General features: G+C 37.6%; 1 long non-coding RNA gene across 2 annotated transcripts; it reads left to right on the forward strand.

The window, feature by feature from the left end:
- Nucleotides 1-2,259: 2,259 nt before the first annotated feature.
- LOC139190520 (uncharacterized) lies at nucleotides 2,260-11,978 on the forward strand. 2 transcript variants are annotated; one of them, XR_011574785.1, is made up of 6 exons: nucleotides 2,260-2,531; nucleotides 2,708-2,845; nucleotides 3,465-3,522; nucleotides 4,405-4,469; nucleotides 10,863-10,929; nucleotides 11,767-11,978. It is a non-coding gene; the product is annotated as an uncharacterized lncRNA (long non-coding RNA). The 2 variants fall into 2 exon arrangements; XR_011574784.1 differs by lacking the exons at nucleotides 10,863-10,929; nucleotides 11,767-11,978 and having other exon boundaries at nucleotides 2,285-2,531; nucleotides 4,405-7,275.

Raw genomic sequence — 11,978 nt, forward strand, 5'->3', positions numbered from 1 at the left:
CAATAGATTAGCTAAGTTGGCTAAATAAGTAAAATAGATAGACCATTTTGACATTTACCCATAACGGCTTAATTTAGAGAAGTCAGTGATTCTAGTCGGTGCTCCAACTTAATTACAAAGTGGTTAAATTGGGGGGAATTATAGAGTGCTATGGCAAGAAGTTCTATACCGTGTTTGCCATTTCACAAGTTTAGTTTCATACCGTCCTTGTGGTGCTTTGCTTTCGAAGGCTCCATAACCGGCTGAGAGGCTAAGCAAATCTATCCTAGCGCCGGAAAACAAATCAAACATATCATCATTAACATATCTACAAATTTGTAAACGGTATTTCGGTGAAGTCCACCATGCAGAATATAACTACATCAATCAAAATAGTTATGATGCGCTTAGTGTTGATTAACTGAACCAGAATGTTTGAAATCTTGAGAGAAAGATGTTATTTATACGTTAAAAAAAAATTATTGCATTGCATGAGGCAAGGTATGTAGTATGTGTAGAAGAATAAGAAAAAAAATAAAGTATTAGAGATTGTTAAGTTTGAGATTAATTTTATTTTATTTCCTACCTTTCGTTATTTATAAATTTGATACCATAATAACTAACACATCGAATCTTAATTTATCCAATGTCTATCTGGTAATGCCTATGACCAAATTTCTGGTTGTATAAAGTGATGTAAGTGATAGGTTAATCTTTGGTGCTGCTACAGTTATTTTACCATTGTCGCTGCTAACATCATAATCGTAACCTTTCGCTTGACACATTCCTTCTTAATATTTTGGTTCCAGTTCTTCGCCCATACCTTCAAGCTGAAACCACACATGCGTCGTTGATCATGAGCAAAGATTGCCCCGTCAAAATCTTTGGCAAACCGAACACAATCGCTATGCTTAACCATAATGCCGAGTTTGTTGGGTTGTTACAATGTTGTTCTCTCTCCGAGAACAATATGCAACGCTGATGATAGTTGACGAATCATCTTCAGTTAATGTTAACCCAAGAACAGGCTCTTTGGAAGATTCTTCTCTTCTTCCCCCAAAATTCTTGACATCTCCCTTCTACCAACCAAGAAAACAGGAACGTTCGCCAAGATTTTCATGTTGACTGTATTCAAAAGTTCTTTCAATTTACAACACAAGAGGCTCGCGTTCTAAAATATCAAAAACCACAGTTGAATAAAAATCCGAGCAAATTTCTTGACCAACACCGAGGGACGCATTAATCCTTGTCTTCAATCTATGCAAGCACAAAATAGCCAAGTTCCATCGTTCAGATGAGCAGGACAAATTGTATGCATGGTTCCATATTGTTACATTTCATCGCATAGATGAGTGAGGTAGTGCATGTTCTTAATTGTTTCATCACAAATATCGCGAATTTTTTTGCTTTGAAGTAGTTGGAGTACTCTTTTTCTTTGTATAGCTGGTTTTGGATTTATGAGGATTTAAAACTTTCTTGATTATTTGTAGAAATTAGGCTGTATAGTCGTGGACATAAAAAGATGGGAGACTTTGGATTGGGTCCTTAGTTATGAATATTCTTTTATTGAAACCTTGTTAGTTTTTAATTTTTGATCGAGGTCCTTGAAATTAATGTGATAATTTATTTTTATGTACGTTACTATATTTTTTAAATTAAAAATTAGAAATTTTAGTTGTTTATATAAATGAGATTTTAAATAAAAAATCATAATTTGTGGGATTAAAAATATTAAAATATAAATATACTATTGTGTGTATGTGTATATATATAAACATGAGTACATTCATCAAAATTAACCAAAAAAATTATTGTATCAAAACATGGGTACATTCTTCAAAATCACAAAAAAAAAAAAAGATATTAGGCTTAATAACATTAGTAAATTTCTTTGATTAAACTTGACATGGATACATTTTAAAATCAAAGAAAAAAGAATGTACCTGTGACAACCCGTCCCTAATTTTAAGAATTTTTAAAGTTTTAATAAAGGATTTTACAAAAATGCCCTTTGAGGCACGCACATCATTCGAGGTTAATCGTTGTGTCGTGCCATCTAAGATTTGTTTTCTTGACATATCCTCGTAGTACTCGTCGTTACGGACGCGTGGGCGCAGACGGTTCGTGATTTGGAGTTATATCGAAGAAGTTATTAACGTTTGAAATTTGGAATTTTAAGGAATTATAATTTTAGTAAAATATAGAAATTCTTTTATGAAATTGGACGGCCCAGATTTATTGATGAATGAAATGGATGGCTGGGATGAGGGAAAGGTTTTTGGTGTGTGTATGTGTATGAGAAGAAGAAACAGAAAACAGAAAAGAAGAAGAGACTGGGCAGAAATGCCCAATCGGAGAAGAAGAAGATGAGAGTGAACCAGAAGAAGGGAGAGGAAGAAGCTGACCAATTAGGGGAAGGAAAGGAGGGAAAGGAGGGAGAGTGGTGCACGGGGGAACAGGAGGAATGGGTCACCTTTGACCCGCGCGACCCAAGCTTCCAAATCGGCGGGTTTTCGGCGTTTTCGTCCAATTTTCCGACGAATTGAGTCAAGGTACCACTCCTAATCATCATCTAGGCCTTCCCTCTTCACGTTTCACCCCAAGAATCATTGAATTTCGTTGTGATTTCGCGAAGAACACCCCTACGGGTGCCGCGACCCTTTTGTTTAAATTCTCCAAATTTTGAAATGTTTTCTTTCAATTACTAACACCTTTAGCATTCCTTTAGGACCTAGAACAAAGCCCAAGAGGTAATTGAGGCGTTGGAACAAGTTTGAAGGTCGAATTGGAAACACCCAAATTCTAGGGTTCTTCACGGTTTTGGTGAAATTGAAGGACTTCCAGGCCAAATTGGCCTTGTTCTCAGGTATGAAAGTTGTTCTACTCATTGAGATCTTCAAATCTGCAAATTTTGGTAATTTTTGGAAATAGTTGAATTTTCCGGCGAGCCGGGGGCGGCCAACCGCCACCCGCGGCGGCCCGCGCGGCGGCGCGTGGCCAATGGCCCGCCAATGTCATTATTAGCTTGTGATTAAGGTTCTAGGTTCTGTTTTGATAATTGATGGACGTAAATTGAATAATTGAACCTAAGTTGGTTACGATTCGTGGTTAGGTGAAAATGTGAATTGACGATCCGACCGTTGGATCGTCATCAAACTTTGATACGTTGTAATACGTAATATTTGAGGATTATATGAACTTACGGATTGGGAATCCGATTTACGGATCTTCCAGAATTGAAGTTGTAAGTTCATAAAATAGAATGTTAACCGTCACTTAGTTTTGGAAATTGACGAAGATCCGACCGTTGGATGGTAATGAAATTTTAGGATGTTGTCCTAGAGGTATATTGTGGACCTCTGGAAGTTACGGATTTGAAATCTGAATTGCAGATCATCCGGATCGAACTACGTAGTGACGTGTCTTATATAAGTTATGTATTCTATCGGCAGAATTTCTGAGGTTGGATTTGATTGTTGTTCTAGGCGCTAATCGTCATGACGCCTTGATGTACGGTGCTAGGGAGTTGTGGGCGAACTCCAGGTGAGTGGGCAGTTTTGTTTTCGTATTACCTATATACTATTGTTTTTCCCAGAAAAATGCTTTTATGCGAAATTATGTTTTGAAAATGCCATGCATAGAATTATTTGAAAAATATGAATTCCACATGAATTACATGATTGATATATGATGCATACATGTTGCATGGTGCTGTGGAGGCACAGGTACGTCAGGTGAGTTCATTATTCATTTAATTGATTGATGGTTCGATGTTTGAGCTCATAATCTGCACCCTAGGTGTTAGTGCTTATATTATTCACCACACCGCACGCTCGCCTTGGATCCAAGTAGGTGGATGTCGTACAGACCATGTGAGGGTTCCGACATGCCAGTCGTACAGACCATTAGAGGGGTTCCGACTGGTGGGTGACCTTAGATATGCGCGCTGATGATATGATGAGAGAAGCACTAGAGCGTATTTTACACCTTTCATCGTATAGACTACCTTACGTAGTTCCGAGTGATGTGCAGAGTAGGGCCGTATAGGTCACTGTGGTGACTCCGGCTTAGTGAGATATTGAGCTATTGAATTAATCGTATAGGACCAACTGCAGGGTCTCCGATTGATTCCTTATTTCACCTGATTTATATTTTGATTTATGGCATGGCATGTTTTTCTTGAAAAATGTTAAAGATTTGGGATTCAAGCTTTGAGATTTCATATGGTTATATATATATATATATTTCTGAAAAGTGTTAAAGGTTTGAGATTTGAGATTTTTGCTTATATATATGTTTATATATATGCTATTTTCTGGGAAAGTATACAGGTTTTACGGTGAGGGGTTAGAAATGTTTTAAATGAAAAGTTTTCGAAAAACTTTGTTTTACTGACCCACTCAATTTTGTTTTGCGCCCCTCCAGGTTCAAGTTAGCAGAGCTTTGGTGGCCACGAGGAATCCAGCGGTGTTCTGACAGAATTCACAAAAGTAGGACTCACCCTCGGGTGTGTTATCTTAGTAATTGGAAATTTTTTTAAAGCTTCCGAACTGTGTAAATGGTTACGTCACTCTCACGTGACGGCCAGCACGCCCTCCTTCGGGACGGGGTGTGTCAGTACCCATATAAGTTTAAAAATGGATTAGAAACAAAAATTGAATAGATTTTATATTAAAAAAAATGGTACATTTTACATATAACGAATTGGTATATTTAAGAATGAGTACATTTTAAGATTAAAAAGTTTTACATGAATGGGTACATATAATTAGCATGGGTACATTTAGCAAAATAAAAAGTACAAATAAAAAAAATATATGGGTACAACAAATACAAATAAACTTTAAAAAATATGGACACAAAAAGAAATTAATATATGGGTACAAATTAAAAGTGAAAAGAAAATTGGTACAAATTTAAAAAAAATTACAAATTAAAAATGGGTACAAACTAAAACTAAAAATATATGAGAAAAAAATTTAGTCATAAATATAAATATACTAATTGTAACATTTTTAACATTAAATGAATATATTTAGAAATAAAAAAATATTTTATTATTGAAATAATTAATGATATTATTAATACCCAAGGACCTTGATAAAAATTTGAAAAGGAATACGATTTTAATCAATGGAGTAGCAAATGAAAGGATGAGAACCTAATTTCTCCTAAAAAGATATATCATATGTTAATTGGTATAGAGAAAACTCATAATACCACACTTTAGAGCGTCAATTTTCGTCTTCATCCATAGAATCCTCGATCCGTAAAATAAATCATACATCTCATCACTAATGTCTGCAAATTTATTGTGTTTCTAATGTGAAACCCCATGTAGACGGTGACTACATTTGCTATGCTAACTGAACTGGGATGTAGCGCTTCGAGTGCTTCACCTAATTTTCTTTACAAAGGACTGGTATATTAGTAGCCCATATCTTGATAGTACAACCCATTAACTCCTAACGGAGAGGACTTAAAAATTGAAACAAGATTCTTGTCCATGTATCCTAAACCCTAAACCCTCAATATCATCCCTTCATCAATGCCATTGTTACTCACCTTGATCCCAGCAAGTCCGAACATGCATGTACCTCTCCTCCTATCCATTGATGGTGCGCCGGCTCATAAGTCTCATCACCGTCGTTCTTTTCGTTTTGAGGAATTTTGGGTTAACCATGATGGAAGCGAGGAAGTCATCCGCAATGTTTGGGCTCAGTATACGGTGGGTACTCCAATGTTCTACGTTATCAACAAAATAAAAGCCGTTAGGGTGGGATTCCTCAAATGGCAACAACTTGTGTTTCAAGGGAAGACAGGAGGAAATCTCTCAAATGACGGCCATATTGGGTTTCATCTTAGCCCAACCCTTATCGGAGAACTCCTTAGCGGAACGATCAAATTTATTGGCTCATCTTGATGAATTGTTGGGGCTCGAGGAGTCTTTCTGGAGAGTTAAATCTCACTTACTTTGGTTACGGGATGGTGATAGAAACACCAAATTCTTTCATCAAAAGGCTAACAATTGGAGAATTAGAAATCATATTAAGGGAATCATAAATGCCCGAGGCCTCTGGGTGAAGGATGACAAGGGTATTAAGGATACTATACTTAATTACTATAGTGATTTGTTCACCTCCTTACCAACACATAACCCTGATTTGGTATTGAGCCCAAAGTTTCGTCCACTATGAATTAAGAACTGATCAGGGGTTTTTCTGCAGAGGAAATTAAAACTGATGTTTTCCAAATGAAGCCATTGATGGCGTCGAGCCCTGATGGGATGACACCACTCTTTTTTCCAACGCTTTTGGCACATTGTGGGTTCTGATGTCACGTTTGTGGTCCTCTCCTTCCTCTCTACTAGGAAACTACTCAAACAAATCAACTACACACTTGTCTCTCTCATCCCCAAGCAGAAAACTCCCAAGGATATGACCCAATTGCACCCTATCAACTTTTGCAATGTTCGTGTCCAAGGTTTTGGCTAACAAACTAAAAGGCATCATACCGAATATTATCTCCCTCTCTTAGAGCATTTTTTTCCCTGGAAGGCATATATCAGACAATATCATTATTGCATCTAAAATTTCCAACTTCTTTGCTAAGAGGCGTCAGGGGAAGAATGGCTTCCTGTCGTTGAAGCTTGGCATTAGTAAAGCGTACGACCGCATTGAGTGGTCATACCTTCGGGTTATTCTTCTTAAGCTAGGCTTTTCTCCTCTTTAGACAAACCTAGTTATGGCTATGGTTATTACGGTCTTGTATTCCTTTATCATAAATGGATGCCTACGTGGTTACCTTCACTCCTCTCATGGCCTTCGGCAAGGTGACCCCATCTCACACTATCTATTCCTCCTATGCGCCGAATGCCTCTCGGCATTACTGGCAAAGTCGGAAATGGACGATCTCCTTACTGGTATTTCTATTTGTCCAGGTGCCCCCACGGTTAATCATCTATTTTTCGCAGATAATAGTCTTCTATTTGGCTGGGCTAATGAAACAGATTGCCTTTTAATTGCCAAGGTTCTTTTTTATTATGAATTAGCTTCTGGCTAAAAAGTTAACCTCCAAAAAAGCGAAATTTGTTTCAGTCGCAACATTAAATCTCCTATCCGTGCAAGATTGGCTACCCTCTTAGGTGTACGGGTGATTAATTACCACAAGAAGTATATTGTATGCCCTTTTTTGTTGGGAGAAACCGTTCACAAACTTTTGGTTTTATTAAGGATAAACTGTGCAAAAGACTCCAAAGTTGGAAAGGGAAGCTCTTAAGTGTTGCTGGAAAAGAAATTATAATCAAGATTGTTGCTCAGTCCATCCTTATCTTCACCATGAGCTGTTTTCTTCTACCAAAACACCTCTGTGAAGATTTAAATAAAATTGTGGCCTCTTTCTGGTGGAACAGTTTAGAGGGAGAAAGAAAGCTTCATTGGTGCTCTTGGAACAAACTTTGCACCTCAAAATTAGAAGGTGGACTTGGGTTTCGTAATTTGCATGCCTTCAACCTGGCATTGCTATCTAAGCAAGGCTAGCGTATCCTCACTACTCCCCAATCTCTAGTGGTTACGATCCTAAAGGCGAAGTATTTTCCTAACTCGTCTTTCATTGAGACTTCTATTTACCCCACTGATTCTTATTGTTGTGAAAGTATTTAAGCCGCTTGGTGCATCTTTACATTGGGTTCTCGATGGCAAATCAGAGGAGGGACTACTGTTAGAATCTGGGAAGACCCATGGGTACCTTTACCCTCTACATTTTGTCTCTTCTCTGCTAAACCGGAGGGATGCTCCTAACCCACATAAATGAGCTTATTGACCCCATAACCAGATCTTAGAACACTGATCTTTTACTATATGTTTTCTCGATGGAGGAATCATGCACCATCCGTTCCATCCCTATCAGTTATTATCAAACTCGAGATCTTTGGGTCGGGTACCATGACAAAAAAGGCATCTTTATTGTCAAAAACGCTTACCATCTAGTAAGAGCTCGGGCCTTACAACATAATTATGAGGCCTCTTCGTCTGCAACCACGAATCTTTATCTTCAATTCTGGTCTAAGGTCTGGCATGCTAATATTCCACCTAAAGTAAAAATATGCTTCTGGCGCCTCTTCAATGATTTTGTTCCGACTAAAGCTATTCTTTCCAGGTAGCATATTGTGGTGGATACTTCTTGTGTCCTCTGTAATGGTCCTAACGAATTTGTCATCCACCTCCTAAAGTTGTGCCCATTTGCCAAGTGCACTTGGTTGTCCTCCACTTTGGGTAATCTTTTCAAGGATCACAATCCACCTTCTTTCTCCTGTTGGGCATTTGATGTTGCTAACAAGATTCCCAAGCATGACTTTAAGGCTTTTCTCATGATTTGTTAGGCAATTTGGGGAGCCAAAAACAACAAACTCTGGAACGGATTGTGTGAGACCCCTGACTTGGTTGTTTCCCGCTGTATGAATTGGTAGCATAATTTTGTTCATACTTTTGCTCTTATCTATCTGAGACTGGTGGCTCTTCCCAAATGGATCACACCACCTTCAGGGGTTCTTAAATCGACGGTGCTTAGAATGATATCATGAAACGAGGTGGCTTTGGATGTGTGATCCGCATAGATTCTAGTTCCTTTGTGGCCGCCAGATATGGAAGCATTGACAATTTTTTCTCTCTTGTCCAGGCGGAGGCTCTAACAGCTTGTTTGGCAGTGGTTTGGGTGAGCTAAAAGGGATATCAAAATATTCTGTTTGAGTGTGATTCGCTCCAGATTGTGGAGTCACTAAGAGATCCATCTACCAATATCTCCTTTATTGGAAAAATCCTAGAAGACATCAAGGCTTTCCTTCTCACAATCACTGAAGCTTATTTTTCCCACATTTGCCCCAAGCCAACAAAATCGCCCATAGACTTGCTCTTTTAGGCCTTACTCTTAGTCATATTTATACCTGGTTAGAGTCTCCTCCTAGTATAATCTAGGATTTACTCGAGGTGGAGGCTAGCTTGAATTAATGTTGACTGCTTGTAATGTCTCCTTTCAATCAATACAACCTACTAACGTTTCTTTAAAATAAAATAAAAAAATAAAAAAAACTGAGAAGAATCATTGTCAAGAGTAGCCACACCAAGTATGAGTGTGCCAATTGAAAACACATTGAAAGATCTAAACAATAAAGAAGCCCTATACATTTGTAATACAATAAACAATTTTATCCTAAAGCACAATGTAAGCTTAACGATTCATTTGGAGCTTTTCCCCCTCCATGGAACCTTTAATAATCCCCATTTCGTGTAAGTTGTGACATTATGTTGAGTATTTCAATATCACACAATAACTTATTTGGCAGAACCTATAGGGTTCATAAACTCATTTCTAAATTGTAAATCATATCTCCTAATTTTTTATGTATAAATTGACTAAAACGATCAGAAATCAAATCTCAATTGTTAAACTACTTGACAAGATAACGATAAGATATTGGCAATATAACGATCAAATATCAACCACATATAGAAAAATATATCATTCCATTTAGGTGTGCAACTCGGGCGAGTTAGGTAGTCAACCCAACCCTAACCCCGCCTTCACAATTTGGACTTGGAGTTTGGTTCATGTTCATTCGGGGCTCATTTTTTAATTGAATCGGGTTTGCTCGAGTACAGTTCGAGTTTGCCAAACTTTATCAAGATCAATCTTGTATCATCTTATTTGTAGGATTTTTCAATTTTGAACCAATCAACATCAGTACTAATTAAAATTTTTAATTGTACACATCATCATCCACACCAAAGTTAAACCAAATGGAAACCGTTTATAATGTTTCAACTATGCGAATTGGAAATTAAACTATAAGACAATATCAAAGCTTCAACCAAATGAAATGTAAAAACAGCTCTACCATTTCACATGAAAACTAACAACAAACTTCAAGTATAGTTATTCCAAAACCAGCCCATCCCGAAGATGTACATTATTTTATTCTCGATGATGTGAAAATACGGAATTACCATTGAGCGTTGATGGCGTGGTGTGACTAAGTTTTGGTTTAAGGACCAATTTGATGAATCCCTAGTATGTTGGACCCAATTGCAAGTAAGGAAAATATTGGTTTGATTGGTGGATATGCAGATAAGACCACACACACATCCACATCACCTTCTCTCTCATTCCCGTACTCTTTCTCAGTTTCACTCTCTCTCTCTCCTTCGAACTCGTATGGACAAACACCCAAAAACCCTTGAAACTTCACGGATAGTGGTCAAACTTGGCACCATTGTGTTCGTGAAGCTTAAACGAGTCGATTGGTACCCATTTCAGGTAAGGATACATTCGAAAACCCTAGTTTTTCATAACCCCCGACTTGTGCACTGTTCATGCACACGTAATTATGGATGTTTTTGGGAATTTGAAGCTTGTTGGAAGCTTAATGAGGTCCCAAGGAAGCTCGGAGTGCTCCGTTTGAAGGTTTTGGACGTCGGGATTATGTGGACGAAGTTTGGCTAGTTTTTCTTGGAATTCTTTGGTGAGATCCTGTGACTTTGAGAACTTTAACTTAGTATGGTTATGTTCTATAAGTTAAGAGCTTCATTTTGGTATAAATTGTGTGAAAAATGGTCCAAAAACGAGCGAGAAATAAGCAGTTGCAGGTCTGCCCCGAATCCAACGCCGGTGACACTATTCCAGCATCTGGAGGTTGAAGATGATGCGTGTGAGGCCGTGCCCTCCCCGACGCGTGGGGGTGCGTGAGCCACATAAAATTTTATCTAAAAATATCACGATGTGTGTGAGGTTGTGTAGGTTACGTTGGTATATTCAAATACCAAAATTGAGCTTTGTATGAGAAGTTATTAACTAGTTTTGTCTATGTGCTTTAAATAACGTTTTTATAGATAATTCGCATATAGAGGACGAGAGTATCTACGGGCGACTCAGGGGCTACGACCCTTCGACATACCAGTGAGTAGGCTTTTGTTTTCAGTATATATTTATATACTTGATATATTTCCCAGAAATGCATTTTTAAGGAAAGTATGCTTTGAAATAATATGTCAAACGCTTTTATATTCTGAATATACATTTCATGGTTGCATATATATATATATATATAAATGTGGTGTTGTGGAGGCACAAGTAAGTTCAGGCAAGTTATGTTTGGCTATGTGAATCATCGATGATGTGATATGTGATTGTATAATGTTGAGCTCATAAAACTGCACCTAGGGTGATTGTACATGCCTGTTTATTTACATCACCTCCCGCACTATATGCTCATATTGGATCCAACTTAAGTGCACAGTCTTGTCGTACAGACCTTATTTATGGTTCCAACTCGCAGGTGACTAATGATTTATTATGAGAGAGTAAATTGAGCATAATTATATTACACCCAATATTGTCGTACATACCTTTTTTTAGTGGTTCCGACTTATATGCAGTATATTGTCATATAGGTCATTGTAGCGACTCTGGCTAGATTGACTTTTGAGTTATGAATTCAGCCGTACAGACTACCACAGGGGTTCCGGCTAACATATCATATTTCTGTGAATTTATTCTTACATGAATTGCTTACTCTATGATATCTTGGCATGACATACATTTGAATATGATTATGTGAAGCATGAATTGAATTGATATGATTTCACACATATATATTATGCATATGCTTGTATATTGATTCTAGGAAAAAAATTATACGTGTTTTACAGTGAGGGGTTAGTATATTGATAAATGAAATAGTTTTGTAAACATTTGTTTTTGCCCACTCACGTTTTCTATTTTGCTCCCCTCCAGGTTTTAAGTAAGCTCGTTGTTGGTGGCTTGAGGACGTCGGCAGTTCTGACTTATCTAAATAATAGTAGGACATTCCTAGTACTGTATAACTAGTGCTTGTTCTACTGGACTGCACCTAGACTTTTATGCTCTGAATATGAGTGTTTACTGTTGTAACTAACTCCTATCACTCCCTATTTAGTAGTGCACTCTAGTAATTTGGTTTTTGATTA

Source organism: Malus domestica, chromosome 13 (genome assembly GCF_042453785.1).
Source record: "Malus domestica chromosome 13, GDT2T_hap1".
In the NCBI taxonomy this organism is placed as follows: domain Eukaryota; kingdom Viridiplantae; phylum Streptophyta; class Magnoliopsida; order Rosales; family Rosaceae; genus Malus; species Malus domestica.